At 35.6% G+C, this 20,301-nt stretch overlaps 1 pseudogene across 1 annotated transcript; it reads right to left on the reverse strand.

The window, feature by feature from the left end:
• Positions 1-315: 315 nt before the first annotated feature.
• LOC309815623 (UBX domain-containing protein 7-like) lies at positions 316-2,262 on the reverse strand (annotated as a pseudogene). Its single transcript has 3 exons — positions 2,158-2,262; positions 1,980-2,115; positions 316-1,753 (listed from the first exon to the last, which is right to left on the reverse strand). The product of its transcript is annotated as a UBX domain-containing protein 7-like (transcript).
• Between the last annotated feature and the right edge of the window lie 18,039 nt (positions 2,263-20,301).

Genomic DNA, 20,301 nt, shown 5'->3' on the forward strand with positions numbered 1-20,301 from the left:
TTATATGAATCTAGCCATTCCTTTACCAAAGCAGTCTGAGGAGTAACATTATCATTTGATCCTCAAAAAGTGCCGTGTAGGAGACCACTTATTGGAACATACATTTCCTGCTGCCAGTACTAGGAGGTCTTATCCTCACACTTCCATTTGGTCACCAAACTAGGTAAGAAAGAGAGAGAAAAGTAGGAAAAAGAAGAAAATGGGAGAGGAGAGGAAAAAAGCGGGGAGGGGTGACACTGATTATAGGAGAGAACAATAAATAAAGGAGAAAGAAGGTGACTTTCTTGCCCACCTTTGGTTCTATGGTCCTATGAGCCAAAATGCATACTCAGTGACAAGGTATCTCACAGAAACAGGGAAAAAGGGGTAAGCTGAGAGTGGTCAGACCATGATGTTAATTTGTTTCCTGTACAAAGCCCTGCCTCCTGTAATGTAATATCATAGTCCAGATGAGAGAGTTTCCTTCGAGGGAAATTGGTGTAAAGTTCAAAACGTTCATGTGGATATCCTTTAGACTGGACATGCTTCACCAAAGCTAGTAGTTTAGCTTGCTCTGGAAGAGTGATTTGCTCTCTTTTTTCCATCTGGATACCACAACATCAGCTGTGCTTTTGGTCCATTTACATCAATGCCCTCCAGTATTCCATCTGATTTTTCCGGTGGCATCTCCAATATTTGTGAATCCACGGCTGGCAATCCTTGGTGGTTTGTGGCTGTTCCAGGCTCAGTTCTGGCAGGGGGCTCAGCCAGTGACCTTCTGTTCTCCTCTTTTCTATGCCCCAAATCTTTGTGGGGAGACTTTCCAGACTTGGCAAGATTCTCTATCTCCTCCTCTTCATCAGAGCCACAAACGGATATGAACTCCTCACTGCCAGAAAAAAAATTCAGACTCAGATTCTTCATCTGAGCGGCTATCCTGTTTCGCCTGTGTGTAATCAATTGTGTCTCTTGCAAGGAGGCTCTAATAGTGGCTTCTAGCTGGCTGTCTTCACCTGCATCTATAAGGCTCTCCGAACAGGAACATTTTTTGTGGGGACTGCTAGAAAGTCCATCTACTTGCCCGTGTTCACACAGAAATCCCCCCGTGTTCACACAGAAATCCTGTTACTTGGTCCAAGAAAGAAGATAGGTCTAACTGGTACCACTCTACTAGCTTCTGACCTGTCCCAGATCCAAGATGGAAACATAGGGTAAATCCCCTAGCTTATAAAACTGTATGTATCTCTGACTTTCCTCACTGTTGTGATAAACCTGCCAGAAAATGAAATGTTCCTGAATAATAGTCTCCGCTTCTTCCTTGCTCCGTACCTCCCGGTTGAGGCACTGGCGTGCAAAGTCTTGTACATTTTGAATGTTTATCATCAGCCACTTATTCTGCGTCTGGCCACACTCTTTGGCTGTTTCTAAGCTGCCTTCATGCATCCAATCAATGGGTGGCCAGAAGAGATCCGCAAGGGTAGTTTCTTATCTAGTGCTCCTGCATTTCTTAATTCCTGTTCTTGACGAATAGTTTCAGTTTGAAAATCCCGGAAACCAAATATTGAACGTGCAGGCTGTCGTCTTTTAGGAGCACCAAACAAAGGTTCTAGTTCCGCCCATATTTCTTGCTTTTGAGAAACTCAGGCACGGACTTCCTCGTCTGTGGGAGATCTGACAGTGGAGACACTTGCTGAACTGGCACCGGGCCCCTCGGCCATTCCTCCACCATCCAAAAACATAGTGACTGCCATCTCCAGATTATTATTATTATTATCTTTTTGCGGTACGCGGGCCTCTCACTGTTGTGGCTTGCTCCCGTTGCAGAGCACAGGCTCCGGACGCTTAGGCTCAGCGGCCATGGCTCACGGGCCCAACCGCTCCGCGGAAGGTGGGATCTTTCCCGACCAGGGCACGAACCCACGTGCTTTGCATCGGCAGACAGACTCTCAACCACTGCGCCACCAGGGAAGCCTCCATCTCCAGATTATTGTGCTAGGTTTCAAGCGTGTGTTTCCCTACACTTTCACTTGCACCGGTGATGGCGGCGAACTGATGAATTAACCCCTTCAGCGCCGAAGACGCCGCGCAGTCACCCCATCTTACCGCCGCGGCCGGCGGCCGAACAACCTTTTGGTTCTTTTTTAAGATTTATATCTCTCTGTTTACATTGCCCATTGCCCATGACAGTTCTTGCATGCCGTCTTCTTTATCCATTAGAGCCCTTAGTATGCTAATGGTAGTTGTTTTACATTCGTGGTCTGATAATTCAAACATCCCTTCCATGTCTGGTTCTGATGCTCTTTAATTTTTTTTTTTTTTTTTGTCTTTTGGTATACCATGCAATTTTTTCTTAATCGTTGACCATGTGGTACTGGGTAAGAGGAACTGATACAAATAGGCCTTAGTAATGTGGGGGAAAGGTAAGCATTGTATAGTCCTATGATTAGGTCTTAATCTTTGAGTGAAACTATGCCCCTGGAACATGGACTTCATAAGAATTTCTCAGAGGTTTTTTTCCTCCTTAGGTGGGACAGAATGGCTTAAGTGGGCTGGACTGGGTGTTTTCTTTCTCCCACATCAGTTAGGCTCTGATAATACCTCAGCAGGTAAGGCTTCGGATAATTAGCTTTCCCTGAGAGAAGGCCTTGTTAAGAAGAACAGAATACTGTGGTATATTTTAAAATTATTCCTCCATCCCTCCCTACCCCTTGCCAAAAGCAAAAGGTATTTTTTTTCCCCTGATATTTATTGAGGAAACCTGATTAAGCTCCTGGGGGTAAATCTCATAATATTGTGGGGTCGGCTATAAATAGGTCTCCCTGGAGTTTTTAGTTCTCAGAGTTTTCTGCACTAAGCCTCCAGTAATTCATCAATTACAGTTCAGGTTTTCCAACCGGACACTGTTTCCCATGGTGGTTTCCACTTTAAATCTCTTCTGGTAAGACATGCCAGTCTGTGTCTCCAATCTTAAGGCTGCAGTTTTCCCCATGTCCTCTATTCTCTTATGGATCTAAAAAGAGGTTTTTTTTTTTCAGTGTGTTTAGCATTTTTCCTGTTTTGGGGATGAAGTGGTGACTTCCAACTCGTATATGTGGAACTGGAATTTGGAAGTCCAGGATTTTTTTTTTTTGAGGCTTTAATATGTAAACATATCAAGCACTGGAATTGGACATACATTAAGCATATATGTATTAGCTATAATTATTATATTTTAATGAATTATTATATAATTTACCACATTACTGTATAGCATTACTATAATATATAATTAGCTTTTGAATATATGCTATTATTCTATTACTATATAAAGCATTAATATAACATAAAATATTCTATATATTATATAGTATTACTATTCTGCTATACAAAATTACTTTTTATATAGTAGCAAGTAGCAGATCCCTTTTTAAAATACATTTATTGAATTATACATACAAAACAATATACGAAAGATAACTAAATACATAAGACAGATAAGTTTTAATAAAGTGAGTTCATTTGTGTAAACAGTGCCCAGTTAAAAGAAGAGAATATTATTAGAGCCCCAGAAGCTCCTTGATGCCTCTTGTAAGGAACAGTGACCCCTTCAATGGCACCACTTCTCTGACTTCAAACAGCTTATACTAGTTTTACGTGGTTTTGAAGTTTATATAATGCAAACAGTTTTCTTTTGTGACTGGCTTCATACTCTTTACATTTTCTGTGCAGGATTTGTTTATGTCATATGTAGCAGTAACTCATTTATCTTCATTGCTGAATTGTGTAAATAAATTACAATTAATTTATTCATTTTTATTAGTCTTGTTACATGGAAAAGACTGCTAAGATAATGTTCATTTGACATTCTGATAGTGGACATGCTTGTATCATGTCTAATCTTTCTATAATTCACAATTCACCATAAAGATGATGTTTGTTTTGGGATTTTACAGACATTCTTTATCAAATTGACATTACCTCTATTCTTACTTTTCTAAAAAAATTTTAATGAATGAATATTGACTGTTATCAATGGCTTTACTGCATCTACTGATCATATTATTTTCCTCTGTTTTACTGTGATGAACAGAAATGTGATGAATTTGATGACTATATAATTTAAAAATTCATGAAAATAATAAGAAAATCTTTTTCCTCTGTGAAAATAATTTATATCAAAATATGCAATGATAAAATTTAAACTCTGATAATGATTTAAGAAAAATGATGTTTACTTGGGTTTTCTGAAGAAGATCCACTGGAAAGTTAATATACGGGTTAATAATCTTTATCTACAGATGGATGAAAGAATGGTTCCCAATAAGCTATAGAATGGTTCTCTGAAATTCAGTGTTTGTGACTTTGAGAAAAAGTTATAGAATCATGGCTTCCATCAATAAACAAAAAGAATTGATCTATAAGGTGAATAAAATGTTAATTTTTTTGATCTGAGACCAAGTACACCACAAAAGGAAAGTATGTGCTACCTGTAAAATACCGAGTTCCACATCATGATTTAAAGACAGTTTTACTAAGCCTACCTAAATTCAGAATTCAATATTACATGACATTCTGCTTTGGGGTTATAAAAGCTGGCAGGAATCCTCGATTAGAGAAAGGTGTGAGCAAACTAGACTATAGGGATTGCTTTGCAGTATATGAATGATATATTTGACAGGTAGATAAAATTTAAATTTTCTCTTTTTGTTAAGGATTGTTCGTTACCTTTTTTCCTTAGAAATATCATTGTACTATCTCAGTAAGCTTACCCCTATCCTCAACATAATAGTTTTTTAAAGAACTAAATGATCAGTAATTTTTTCCTATACATTGGTTTGTATTGTGTGCCAAGCCACATACTGGGCATCATAGATTTGAGTAAGAAGATCCCTGCCCTCATGGAGATTCCATTCTAGTGCATATGGTTCCTAATACTCAGAATTAGGGTTTCATGGCAGAAAAATGATTCTTAAGATGATTGTAATATTTTAAAATCCAAAGTGAAACAAAAAATTTAGTGTGAACCCTTAAATAATTTTTAAAATTAATAATTAATTTTGATATGCTTTTCTTTTAAAAATAGAAAGGATTGAATTCTGATGGGTTGGCTAAGGGTTGAATTTGAAATGGTGTTCTGTAATATTTGGTAGGAATAGATTTTGGTGACAGCTTACTGGGATTGAAGGCATAGGCTTTCCAAAATAGCAATCTAATGCTTTCTAGCTTTGTAAAGTTAAATCTAAATAGCTGGTGGGGAAAATCCAAAAATCCCTATAACAATATATATAGGATGGGCAGCTATGAAAGAAAACTCTCCCAGTTGATTTATTGGCTTTCTGTACTATCCACTAATTAGGACACAAAACTCTGTTATACAATTATGTATTATGCAATAAATGTATATTATTACTTTATGATATATATTACTCCTTTTTTTTTGGTAAGGTAAAATATGCCTATGGCTATATTTGGTTCAATATTTTAATGAAGTATTTTGGTAAAATAAATCCACCACTTGATTCCCATGCTGTACATTTTTCTGGCAATCTCTCACCGTAAGAATAGTAGATATCCTACCTGTGAAAATGAAAAAGGAAAACATTTCCTTTAAATATAGAAATAGTTTTGAGAAACTCAAGATGAATTTGGCAGCTCATTTACAGAAGTAAAGACCCATCTATGAAAATATATTATCAAATACTTTTATTTATTTATATATATTATGTGAGTTCCTTTTTTAGTGGCTTTCATATTTTCATCAGAGAATTTTATGAATTTCTTAAGCTTTTTCTTATTTTTAAAAAGGCTTGGGGACCTTCCTGGTGGTCCAGTGGTTAAGACTCTGTGCTTCCACTGCAGGGGAACTAAGATCCCACATGCCGCACTGCACGACCAAAAATAAAAATTAAAAAAAAATTTAAAATAAATAAAAATAAATTTTAAAAAATTAAAGAAATAAATGTTTAAAAAATAATTAAAAACTTTTTTTAAGTTTAAAAAAATAAAAAGGCTTGGTAAAGAAATGTATTGTTGCTGTGTGACTTGAAGTGCTATTTTAATACAGAACACTCAAATTTCTGATTTGTGAGATTGATGAGATTCAGACTAGTCTTTCATTTTATTTATCTAGTATTTTTCTTTATAATATAACATGGAATCAAAAATATCTTCCTAAGCCTCAGTAAAATATTGTCTCAAGCTATGATTTTCTCTAACTCAAAATGTCTTGAATATTTCAGTTTAAAAGAAACCACTCAGCCATGAGAGAGATGCTATTGAAATGTAACTATTTCAATGTTTTAGTTCTTTGAATCGTACTTTGCCTAGATTTCCCTGAAGTTAGTGGGCCTCATCTGTGTAAAATTTCTTAGATGGCTTGAATTTATACTCTAGCGTTGGGAACTCTGCCTACTTTAACAGGGCACTCAACCAGCCTTGCAGAAGTAGTGTACAGAGATTTGTACTCTCTTTGAATATTCATTTCACATAGTTGCTGATTCTTAAGAATGTGGCATGAATAGAATTTCTTGAAAACTGTGCCTTCAAAAGAATCTACTTTAGGACTGCATCATTACCATAGGAATTTACAGTAAAGGCACTGTTGTTTTTAGGAAGGAAAAAATAAAGCACATAAATTAACATTTTGCTTAGTCCCACCATACGGATATATACATTAAATGAATGAGAAAAAATAGAAGCATTATTTTCTTATTATATATGTTTATTTAAAATTATGCAATATAATTTCTGATCTTGTTACATAAAAAAGTCAGTAGAATATTTAAACTTTGAACCTTTTTACTGGAAATGTTTATATTTGCTTTCTCTGAAATAAAATTGTAATTTTAAGGCATGCCTCTAGTCTAGTTAATTTCTCCTAGGGGTTCATATCTATAGTTTGTCCTTTGGTAATGGTGTTCTTAAATGGGTTTTTCTTTCATGTCTGGCCAGTTGGGTTTCAGAGCATGTACTTCCACATAACTTTACAGTAAAAAATAACTTATTATGAAAATGATATTTTTAATCAAAGATATTTTGCAAGTGATTATAGACATAAAAGTATAATATAAAAAAAGTTATCAAAGTTTCATCATGCTCCAACTTTTAAATGTTACTTATTTTATTTAATGAAATGTAGAGTTTTGAACTTGCAATGTAAATGTTAGTCAGGTCTGAAATTTGGTGAGGTATTCAAACTTCAATTCTCCTTTCCCTTCAAAATCAAACCAAACCAAATCAAATCAAACAAAACAAAACTAGCTGTTTGCTAAAGCAAACATATGGTAAACCATAGATAAGCACCTAAACATCATCATGGCTTTATGAAGAGGCATTGGAGAAAAGGTCTTTTTTTTATTAGCTGCACCACTCCTTACTAAAGTTTTCTATGTAGTGACCCATATTCCAATATCCTATTTCTCAGTCTTTATACTTTGAATCACAACAGAAAAAAAGAAGAAATATATTGCTCTTTCCTTCTTCACTTAAGACTTTGAGTCACCTACCTTCTATCTAGCACATGAAAAATCAAATAATTAACTTACTGATAGTTTATTTTATTAAATTATGCATTTTATAATCTATACCTAATTTCATAAATGCATTTCAACATTCTTAGTAAAGTTTTTTTCTTTAAATTAAAGAACCAGGTCTACATGCTTTTTTGAATCTATTTAACTTGTTTTGACCAGAAGAGAATAGATTCAAATGGTTTGAGTTTTTTTGTGTGTGCCAAGTCTCTTCACACTACCAAAATAACGATTACATTAAGAATGAAAAATAACATACTTTATCAGTTTCCAACCATAATAAAATCATGAGGTTAAATGTTTTCTTCCATATAGGAGGGGATTTTGTTGTTAGTATTCTGAGATCATTGAAGTATTGAACAATTGCAGTTTTCCAGCTATATTTCTGGAAAGTTGTAAAACTGTCTAGAACTAGGACCAATATAGAAAATGCTATTTTAAAAGCTTCCTGACATTTAGGAACAAATGCCTAGTTTCCTTATTGTCTTAGTTTGGGGTTCCCCCCAAAGCAGACATGAGATAAAAACTTGGATTGCAGGTATGCATTTAGTATGTGATTCAAAGAAATAAAAATGAGGGAGTAGGGGAAATTATACTACAAAAAAGAAAAAACCAATATAGGGTGTGTTAATGAGTGGGTTTGGGGGCTCAATTCTGCTGGGCACCCTCTGAGATAGCATGTTGGTTGTGCCTCAGAATTGTCTCATTGAGGAACAGGGAAGCACAATATGTTCTCCACAGTTTCAGGTGAACTCAGAGCTGAGCCAAGGGAATATGGAATACTTTATCCACATAGAATCCACTAATATCTACTTCTTGCAGTGCTCAAATATGCTTGTATCCAATATTGAGTCTACTCTGTGACTGTGACAGGCATTGAAAAATGATGGCTGTTCTCAATGTCTAAAATAAAAGCACGAAATAAAAAGGTTAGTAAGATCTGTCTGCTATTACAAATAGAGGCCATAATTGATATTTAACACCTTTCTCTAACTCCCATTTTAGATACCCATCAACCTAGTGAGCATTTATTTCTACTGTTTTAGTTCCATTGCATTAGGGTGACACAGATCTTCACTCCTGAGGTTTCTAAGCCTCCAGTTACATTGTCATTATCAGTACATGATCACTATAAAAGCTCATTTACTCTCATTAGAAGTATAGAAACACTGAGGTAACCCAGTGAATCACCCACACTCCAGACATATTTCTCCACACCCTCATTTTGTAGTAGCAGCTCTAGCACCTAATTGTATGAGTTATGAGAATATGCCTCTCAATTCTCTGACTGCTGGGAGAATTAATGACCTGAGCTCTAAAATTAAGCACATCCTTCCTTTGGCCTACACTCAGCCAATAGGGATAGTAAATCAGACGCATCCCTGAGAAGTGCAGGACTCCTCTGGCAAGCTACTTTGACTCAAGGACTCCCTGACAGCCTTGCTAAACTTTATTAGAATTGCACTCTGCCTGAGACACTTCCACCCAGTCTTCCTTCTTTCTCTCTCACTCTCTTGGGATTAAATCTTCATCATAGTCTGATAGCTCTCCCTGCCTCCTCTTTACTCCTTTATAATTTTCTCTCATAGACATTGCCATATTAAATCTCTTGCATAGATATCCTATCTTGGCGTCTATCTTGGAGGACCTCATATCACACAAGTGGCATCAGGACAATAAATATTACAGAAGATTCTTCAGCAGAGATAGAGAAGGATGAGTGTTTAACACAGGAGTAAATATGTCTTGCATCAATTATGGACATCTCCAAAGGGCCATTTCGGCTTTGGAACTCTTTCTCCACTTCCGTTGCTTAAGGTCTTTTTTGCAACCTAATCATCACAATTCAACTTCTTCCTCTTTCCAATCCTGCTTTGTCACTGCGATTCTGGTGTGGTTCCTGATAGCCCTCTCTAATAAACAGTTTGCATGAAAATCTCCATTTTGGGGAGCCCAACCTGTGATGTAATGCAAACATCCTCCTCTATCTCGACTATGGAGTCTTCTATAAAGTCTACATTATCCACTAATGCTGTTATCTAAGACAGTTTTTTATAGGACTTAAAGAAGAGTTGAGCTAGAGATTTGGATTTATGCAAGCCAGAGATACACTAAAGTTAAAGAGATCTTTGGAGAATGAATTTTGTTAATTTGCACAAAAAGTTCATGAAGGTTTCCAAGGCGTGGGCTTGGGGAGGGATTGAGGGAAGAATATCAAGCTCAAGAGAGCCTCGAACTGACATCAGAATAGTAATTTGATAATAATAAATCTATGATATTAAATTGTTAGAGAATTTCTGCATAAACTGTAATGTATTTGGAACCAGCACACCAGTGAGAAATTAAGGCTGAAGATTAGGTTTGTGTGCTTTCTGCACAGAGATAAGAGTTGAGAACATTAAAAAATAAATGTACTTTCAAAGAAAACATTTAGTTCAAAATTGCTGACAACATTTTCTAAATTTGTAACCCTAACCTCACTTTGACAGTCTCTACTTTTATTTACTGCTTTGCTATTCTTCTTAGCTCTTTTTTACATTTAACCTACTATGTATTTTAGTTATTAATCTTGTTTATTGTGTGCCTACCTCATCTATAGTATAATTTCTATGAGGACAAATGTTTGTCTTGTTATCACTATGGAATCCCCAGAACCTAGAATAATGCCTGGCTCATTGTAGAGTCTCAATGATTATTTGAAAATAAATGAATATGAATGAGTAAGTTTCAGAAGAGCTTGGATAAAAGGAGTTATATGACAGAAGTTGGTTTTTTTTCCCTGAAGTGGAAGGCAGTTTATTTGTACCCCACCCCCAAAAAAAAGTGTGCTAGATCTGAAATTTAAGTAAGAAAGATAAATTTCACTCTAGCTTACATGTGAAATGTATTAATAGTGCTTTTCAAACTTTACTCCGCTTACAAATCATCTGACAATCTTGTTAAAATATGACTTTTTATTCAGTTGTTCTAAACTGTGACCTGAGATTCAACATTTCTAAAAAAAAAATCTACATTATAAGAATGCTGCTGGCCCAAGGTCACATTTTGAGTTGTAAGGAAGTTGCTAAGGAAATCAGCATGTGGCGTATATAGGTAGATAGTGTGGCATATGGGGAAAAACTTTGGGTTTGAATCATAAGATTGGGTTTGTGACCTAATGATGATACTAACTAGCTTAATATTTTGTGGGTTATTGTGCATAAAATTGTACTTATTTAATTATCACACTTTCAATTTAAATTATACTTTTAAATTTTGCCAGACAAAATAATTGACAATATAGTCAACAGTATGCCGCAGACTAAGACACAAATGAAAACAATGTTCTCAGGTTCTAGAATGACATGCTAAGTTAAAAAAGAAGTCAAAAGACTATATTGTCTGTTAAAAATTTTGTATAGCTGTAATTTTGAGATTGCTTTTTGATTGAACAACTAGTTAAAAAACTTAATACAGTTGGGGGGTCAAATCAGGTGAGGCATAGTAAAGGAATTAGAAGGAGACAGTTATGGAAATCGAGATAGAATAGAAGAGCTGTATGCAGAGATTAATTTGAAAGAGGGCACACTAAATTTTAATTCACTGCTGCAATTAGGAGTCAAGAATTTATTGCTGATATAAGAAGACAAACAAGATTATACTGTGAAAAAAGAAAGCATAACAAACAAAAATTCTTGACACTATTGAGATTAATAACCTTGGGACTGGGGTTGTCAATAGAACCAGTCAAAAAGAAGAAAATTAGGTAAGACATGAATATAAACTGGATGTAAAACATAAAGTTAGAACAACCTCTCTCTTTCTCTCTGAGTATAAAATTATTCTAATTTCAAGCAAATTACATGACCATAATTGATTTAAGACCAGAGCCATGACTTTTCTCTTGTGAATTCCATTAAAAGTCTATTCTGGCATTCCCTCTAGTGTATCCAAAAGTTATAGATAAAGGTTTACTCAGGAAACTGGGTAAAAAATAAACTATTTGGATTACCCATACTTTACTGCAAATGCAAATTTCTTATTTTTCAAGAAGTCTTTATGGTTCCTTCTTAATACTTGTTAGTATTTATCAAAAAGTGTGTCGCAGTTTTAGTTTTTTAAATTGTTGGAATTTTAGATTGTTTCAATGATTTTACATACTTGATTTAAGACAAAACCCAGCAAAACCCATTTCACTGAAGAAATGACAGGTATTTTAGATTTTCCCTTTGGCAACTTATTTTTTTCTACCTTTAACTTCTGTCTCAGTAGGGCAGGTTAATATCTTGGGGACTTATTTCCAGTTAAAATATGGTTATTCACATTCATTCGCTGTTTTCTAAACTAAAAAATAAATTCTAAGTTATTATTGGAATCCCTTGACATCAACTAGAATCAAAATAGGATTCAACCTCTTTCACACAAGCATTATAAATATTATTTTTACACCTGGGCACAGTAACAACTTCTTGACTACATTAAGTAGCTTCTTGGATCATAACTCATTTACTATATACCTCAATACATCACTAAGCTTAGTGATTCTGAATGATTAAAGACATATGGCAAAGATGAAAGTCATTATCAGTGATTTTCTTATTTTGCGCTCCAATATCAAAGCACAATTATTAAAAATTTTAAAACATGACTCTCATACAAATATAGAATGATCACATTTCAGAGATTTTATTCAACACATAAATGAGAAAATTAGAAATATGGAAAACCTGTCCAAATTAGAATTAGAAGAACAAAGATTGTGTATTACAGAGTTGAAATAAGTTTAATGGGAGAGTTAACATCCTGCAGGGCAATAAAACCTTTCGGGGGGTATTTACCAGAAAAAATAATCTCTACCAGACAAGGTCAACAAGTTAGCATGTAACTGCAAAGACTCTGAGGTCATAAATTCATAATAACTAGCAAGGTGAAAAAAAAGTACATTCCCATGGAAATTAAATATCCTTTGTGTGATCCTGTTAAACAATGTACCAGCATCATATTGAAATCATATGATGAAATTTCTTTTTTTTTGAATTTTTGAATTTCATTTTATTTTATTTATACAGCAGGTTCTTAATAGTTATATATTTTATACATATTAGTGTATATATGTCAGTCCCAATCTCCCAATTCATCACACTAATTTCCAAGTTTTAAATAATTTTTCTTAATGCGAACTCCCAAATCAAAGCTTAAAATGTGATTACAAAGAAAGTCTTAGTATACGTGTATGTTTGTATTTAAGTTAGAGTATGAAAAAAGAGAAAATACTTAATTCTCAATATTTTGAGAGAAACAGTGATTGCAGGTAAATTCATTCATAGAAAATTAAAGACTTACTTAAAAAATGGCATAATCCATTTAATGTGCTGTTGAATTCAACTTGCTAATATCTTATTGAGGATTTTTGCATTTCTGCTTATCAAGGATATTGGTGTGTAGTTTTCTTCACTAGTGATGTCTTTGTCTGGCTTTGGTATTGGGGTGATGCTAGCCTCATAAAGTGAGTTTGGAATTGTTTCCTCTTCTAATTTTTGGAAGCGTTTAAAAAGAATTGATATTAATTCTTCTTTGAATGCTTTGTAGAAGTCACTGGTGAAGCCATCTGGTCCTGGGCTTTTCCTTGTTGAGAGGCTTTTGATAACCGATTCAATCTCCTTATTTGATGATTGTCTGTTCAGGCTTTCTACTTTATTCAGTTTTAGTAGGTTGTATGTTTCTAGAAATTGATCTGTTTCTGCTAGATTTTAAAATTTGTTACTGTATCATTGTTTATCATACTTCCTTATGATTTTTTAAAGAATTTCTGAGGCATCCCTTGTAATGTCTCCTCTGATTTCTGTTTTTATATATTTGAGTACTTTTCTTTTTTTCTTAGTCTAGTTAAGGGTTTGTCAACTTTATTTATCTTTCCAAAAACCCAACTCTTAGTTTTGTAGATTTTTTTTTCTATTGCTTTTATATTCTTAATTGATTTATTTCTTCTCCAATTGTTACTATTTTCTTCTTTCTGCTAACTTTGAGCTTAGTTTGTTCTTTTTTTCCCTAATTCTGCAAGATGTAAGGTTAGGTTACTTACTCAAGATCTAACTTCTTTTTTAATATAGGCATTTATTGCTATAAACTTCCCTCTTAGAACCGCCTCTAGCAATTCTTTAATTACACTTCAGGTTTTCCATCCATGTACTGGTTCCTGAGTAAGTTTCCATTCCTCAGTCTCTGCAGTAAGCTGAGACTCCCTCTACTTGCCTGTCTCTCCAATGTTGGGGGCAGTGGTTTATTCTGTGTCCTCTCCTCACTTATGGATCCAAGAAGCATTATAACTTTTCAGTCTGTTCAGGTATTTATTTGTTGGGGTGGAGTGGTGACTTCCAAGCTTCTTACATGAGGATTTGGAAACCGACATCCTTCCCATTCCTTTTTGCTAGTGATTGCTTTATGGAAAGCCAATGAGATGTGGGATAGGAGTTGTTTGAAAAGTTATTCCCCAATCAAAAGAAATGTTTTTGTCTTTTGACATGACTCTGTATACCCTCATGCCTTGAACAGCAGTCCTTTGGCCATGGGCAGAAAAACCTCAGGATAAAAGCCAGTTGCTCAGGACAGCAGATTAGAGAGATGTAAGGCTCTGAGTTCTCAATGAACTTCCTGACTTTTCATTATGAAATAATATCTCTTGTCTATGTCAAGTTACAATAGTTTCTGTTACTTGCAAGAATAAATACTCAAAATGATGCCATGAATTCAAAAAAATTTGTAATATGAAATATGCTTATAGATAAAAATGATAGATTGTTATTTAATAGATAAACACAGTTAAAGTAAATATAGCATAAAATTTTTGACTCTATTTGATTTTTCACCACAAATAAAGGCAGTTATTTGGCCAGGGGTACTGAGTAAAAGGAGCCCAGATGGAAGAGCCACTCTTTGGAGTTATCATCAATTAACCTAGATAAATCATGTCAACAAATTTCATTCATTATTTAATTAACTGTTGGCAGATTATTCTTTTTGCATGAATCAGATAATTGTTCAATGTTTTACTTACTTTTGTTGTAAAAGTTGGGAAGTTTCCCACTGTTTATTTTTCTAACACCTTTATTGATGTATAATTGCTTTAAAATGGTGTGTTAGTTTCTGCTTTATAACAAAGTGAACCAGCTATATGTATACATATATCCCCATATCTCCTCCCTCTTGCCTCTCCCTCCCAACCTCCCTATCCCACACCTCTAGGTGGTCATAAAGCACTGAGCTGATCTCCCTGTGCTATGCGGCTGCTTCCAATAGCTATCTATTTTACATTTGGTAGCGTATATATGTCCATGCCAAACTCTCACTTCGCCCCAGCTTACCCTTCCCACTCCCCCGTCCTCAAGTCCATTCTCTACGTCTGCGTCTTTATTCCTGTCCTGCCCCTAGGTTCTTCAGAACTTTTTTGTTTGTTTTATTTGTTTTAGATTCCATATATATGTGTTAGCATACAGTATTTGTTTTTCTCTTTCTGACTTACTTCACTCTGTATGACAGATTCTAGGTCCATCCACCTCACTACAACTAACCCAATTTCGTTTCTTTTTATGGATGAGTAATATTCAATTGTATATATGTGCCACATCTTCTTTATCCATTCATCTGTTGATGGACAATTAGGTGGCTTCCATGTCCTGGCTATTGTAAGTAGTGCTGCAATGAACATGTGGTACATGACTCTTTTTGAATTATGGGTTTCTCGGGTATATGCCCAGTAGTGGGATTGCTGGGTGGTATTGTAGTTCTATTTTTAGTTTTTTAAGGACCTCCATACTGTTCTCCATGTGACTGTATCAATTTATATTCCCACCAACAGTGCAGGAGGGTTCCCTTTCCTCCACACCCTCTCCAGCGTTTATTGTTTGTAGATTTTTTGATGATGGCCATTCTGACTGGTGTGAGGTGATACCTCATTGTAATTTTGATTTGCATTTCTCTAACGATTAGTGATGTTGAGCATCCTTTCATGGGTTTGTTGGCAATCTCTATACCTTCTTTGGAGAAATGTCCATTTAGATCTTCTGCCCACTTTGGATTGGGTTGTTTGGTTTTTTGTTATTGAACTGCATGAGCCGCTTGTAAATTTTGGAGATTAATTCTTTGTCTGTTACTTCATTTACAAATATTTTCTCCCATTCTGAGGGTCATCTTTTCGTCTTGTTTATGGTTTCCTTTGCTGTGCAAAAGCTCTTAAGTTTCATTAGGTCCCAGTTATTTATTTCTGTTTTTATTTCCCTTTCTCTAGGAGGTGGGTCAAAAGGATCTTGCTGTGATTTATGTCATAGAGTGTTCTGCCTAGGTTTTCCTCTAAGAGTTTGATAGTGTCTTGCCTTACATTTAGGTCTTTAATCCATTTTGAGTTTATTTTTGTTTATGATGTTAGGAAGTGTTCTAATTTCATTCTTTTACATGTAGCTGTCCAGTTTTCCCAACACCACTTATTGAAGAGGCTGTCTTTCCTCCATTGTATATTCTTGCCCCCTTTATCAAAATAAGGTGACCATATGAACATGGGATTATCCCTGGGCTTTCTATCCTGTTCCATTGATCTATATTTCTGTTTTTGTGCCAGTACCATACTGTCTTGATTACTGTAGCTTTGTAGTATAGTCTGAAGTCAGAGAGCCTGGTTCCTCCAGGTGTTTTTCTTTCTCAAGATTGCTATGGCAACTAGGGGTCTTTTGTGTTTCCATACAAATTGTGAAATTTTTTGTTCTAGTTCTGTGAAAAATGCCATTGGTAGTCTGATGAGTAATGCAGTGAATCTGTAGATTGCCTTGGGTAGTATAGTCATTTCCCCAATATTCGTTCTTCCAATCCAGGAACATGGTATATCTCTCCATCTGTTTGTATCATCTTTAATTTCTTTCATCAGTGTCTTATAGTTTTCTGCATACAGGTCTTTTGTCTCCTTAGGTAGGTTTATTCCTAGATATTTTATTCTTTTTGTTGCAATGGTAAATGGGAGTGTTTCCTTAATTTCCCTTCCAGGTTTCTCAGAAGTGTGTAGAAATGCAAGAGATATCTGTGCATTAATTTTGTATCCTGCTACTCTACCAAATTCATTGATTAGCTCTAGTAGTTTTCTTGTAGCATCTGTAGGATTCTCTATGTGTAATATCATGTCATCTGCAAACAGTGACAGTTTTACTTCTTCTTTTCTGATTTGGATTCCTTTTCCATCTTTTTTGTCTCTGAATGCTGTGGCTAAAACTTCTAAAACTATGTTGAATAATAGTGGTGAGAGTGGACAACCTTGTCTTCTTCCAGATCTTAGTGGAAGTAGTTTCAGTTTTTCACCAGTGAGAACGATGTTGGCTGTGGGTTTGTCATATATGGCCTTTATTTTTTATTTTTTTGGGGGTACGCAGGCCTCTCACTGTTGTGGCCTCTCCTGTTGTGGAGCACAGGCTCTGGACGTGCAGGCTCAGTGGCCATGGCTCACGGGCCCAGCCGCTCCGCGGCATGTGGGATCCTCCCAGACCGGGGCACGAACCCGTGTCCCCTGCATCAGCAGGCGGACTCTCAACCACTGCGCCACCAGGGAAGCCCATATATGGCCTTTATTATGCTGAGGTAATTTCCCTCTATGTCTACTTTCTGCAGAGTTTTTTATCATAAATGGGTGTTGAGTTTTGTCGAAAGCTTTTTCTGCATCTATTGAGATGATCATACGGTTTTTATCCTTCAGCTTCTTAATATGGTGCATCACATTGATTGATTTGCATATTTTAAAGAATCCTTGCATTCCTGGGATAAACCCCAGTTGGTCATGGTGTATGATCCTTTTAATGTGCTGATGCAGTCTGTTTGCTAGTATTTTGTTGAGGATTTTTGCATCTATGTTCATCAGTGTTATTGGCCTGTAGTTTTCTTTTTTTTGTAACATCTCTGTCTGGTTTTGATATCAGGGTGATGGTGCTCTCGTAGAATGAGTTTGGGAGTGTTCCTCCCTCTGCTATATTTTGGAAGAGTTTGAGAAGCAAAGATGTTTGCTCTTCTCTACATGTTTGGTAGAGTTCGCCTGTGAAGCCATCTGGTCCTGGGCTTTTGTTTGGTGGAAAAATTTTAATCACAGTTTCAATTTCAGTGCTCGTGATTGGTCTGTTTATATTTTCTCTTTCTTCCTGGTTCAGTCTCGGAAGGTTGTGCTTCTCTAAGAGTTTGCCATTTCTTACAGGCTGTCCATTTTTTTGGCATATAGTTGCTTGTAGTAGTCTCTCATGATCCTTTGTATTTCTGCAGTGTCAGTTGTTACTTTTCGGTTTTCATTTCTAATTCTGATTATTTGAGTCTTCTCGCTTTTTTTCTTTATGAGTCTGGCTAATGGTTTATCAATTCTGTTTATCTTCTCAAAGAACCAGCTTTTAGTTTTATTGATCTTTGCTATTATTTCCTTCCTTTATTTTTCATTTATTTCTGATCTGATCTTTATGATTTCTTTCCTTCTGCTAACTTTGGGGTTTTTTATTTTTATTTCTTTAATTCCTTTTGGTGTAAGGTTAAGTTGTTTATTTGTGATGTTCCCTGTTTCTTGAGGTAGGATTGTATTGCTATAAACTTCCTTCTTAGAATTGCTTTTGCTGCATCCCATACGTTTTAGGTCGTCATGTTTTCATTGTCATTTGTTTCTAGGTGTGTTTTGATTTCCTCTTTGATGTCTTCAGCAATCTCTTGGTTATTTATAGCATATTGTTTAGCCTCCATATGTTCGTATTTTTTATAATTTTTTTTCTGAAATTGATATCTAGTCTCATAACGTTGTGGTCGGAAAAGATACTTGATATATTTTCAATATTCTTAGATTTACCAAGGCTTGATTTATGACCCAAGATATGAGCTGTCCTGGAGAATGTTCCATGAGCACTTGAGAAGAAAGTGTATTCTGTTGTTTGGATGGAATGTCTTATAAATATCAATTAAGTCTATCTTGTTTAATGTGTCATTTAAAGCTTGTGTTTCCTTATTTATTTTCATTTTGTTTGGTCTGTCCATTGGTGAAAGTGGGGAGGTAAAGTCCCCCACTATTACTGTGTTACTCTTGATTTCATCCTTTATAGCTTTTAGCATTTGCCTTATGTATTGAGGTGATCCTATATTGGGTACATAAATATTTACAATTTTAATATCTTCTTCTTGGTTTGATCCCTTGATCATTATGCAGTGTCCTTCCTTCTCTTGTAATACTCTTTATTTTAAAGTCTATTTTGTCTGATATGAGGATTGCTACTCCAGCTTTCTTTTGATTTCCATTTGCATGGAATATCTTTTTCCATCCCCTCACTTTCAGTCTGTATGTGTTCCTAGGGCTGAAGTGGGTCTCTTGAGAACAGCATATATATGGGTCTTGTTTTTGTATCCTTTCAGCCAGTCTATGTTTTGGTTTGAGCATTTACATTTAAGGTAATTATCGATATGTATGTTCCTATTACCATTTTCTTAATTCTTTTGGGTTTGTTTTTTGTAGGTCTTTTCCTTCTCTTGTGTTTCCTGCTTAGAGAAGTTCCTTTAGCATTTGTTGTAAAGCTGGTTTGGTGGTGCTGAATTTTCTTAACTTTTGCTTGTCTATAAAGTTTTTAATTTCTCCATCGAATCTGAATGAGATCCTTGCTGGGTAGAGTAACCTTGCTTGTAGGTTTTTCCCCTTCATCACTTTAAATACATCCTGCCACTCCCTTCTGGTTTGCAGAGTTTCTGCTGAAAGATCAGCTGTTAACCTTTTGGGGATTCCCTTGTATGTTATTTGTTGCTTTTCCCTTGCTACTTTTAATATTTTTTCTTTATATTTAATTTTTGATAGTTTGATTAATATGTTTCTTGGTGTGTTTCTCCTTGGATTTATCCTGTATGGGACTCTACACTTCCTGGACTTGATTTACTATTTCCTTTCCCATATTAGGGAAGTTTTCAACTATAATCTCTTCAAATATTTTCTGAGTCCCTTTCCTTTTCCCTTCTTTTTCTGGGACCCCTGTAATTTGAATATTGATGCATTTAATATTGTCCCAGAAGTCTCTGAGACTGTCTTCAATTCTTTTCATTCTTTTTTCTTTATTCAGCTCTGAGGCAGTTATTCCCACTATTTTGTCCTCCAGGTCACTTATCCGTTCTTCTGCCTCAGTTATTCTGTTACTGAATCGTTCTAGAGAATTTTTAATTTCATTTACTGTGATGTTCATCATTGTTTGTTTGCTCTTTTGTTCTACTAGTTCATTGTTAAATGTTTCTTGTACTTTCTCCATTCTATTTCCAAGACTTTGGATCATCTTTACTATCATTACTCTGAATTCTTTTCCAGGTAGACTGCCTATTTCCTTTTCATTTGTTTGGTCTGGTGGGTTTTTACCTTGCTCCTTCATCTGCTGCATATTTCTCTGTCTTCCCAGTTTGATTAGCTTACTGTGTTTGGGGTCTCCTTTTTGCAGCCTGCAGATTCATAGTTCCTATTGTTTTTGGTGTCTGCCCCCTGTAGCTAAGGTTGGTTCACTGGGTTGTGTAGGGTTCCTGGTGAAGGGGACTAGTGCCTGTGTTCTGGTGGATGGGGCTGGATCTTGTCATTCTGGTGGGCAGGACCACGTCCAGTGGTGTGTTTTGGGGTGTCTGTGACCTTATTATGATGTTAGGCAGCCTATCTACCAATGGGTGAGGTTGTGTTCCTGTCTTGCTAGTTGTTTGGCATAGGGTGTCCAGCACTGGAGCTTGCTGGTCATTGGGTGGCGCTGGGTCTTAGCGTTGAGGCGGAGATCTCTGGGAGAGCTCTCGCTGATTGATAATACGTGGGGCCTGGAAGTCTCCG

Source organism: Mesoplodon mirus (genome assembly GCF_964341445.2).
Source record: "Mesoplodon mirus genome assembly, chromosome: 2".
Classification (NCBI taxonomy): domain Eukaryota; kingdom Metazoa; phylum Chordata; class Mammalia; order Artiodactyla; family Ziphiidae; genus Mesoplodon; species Mesoplodon mirus.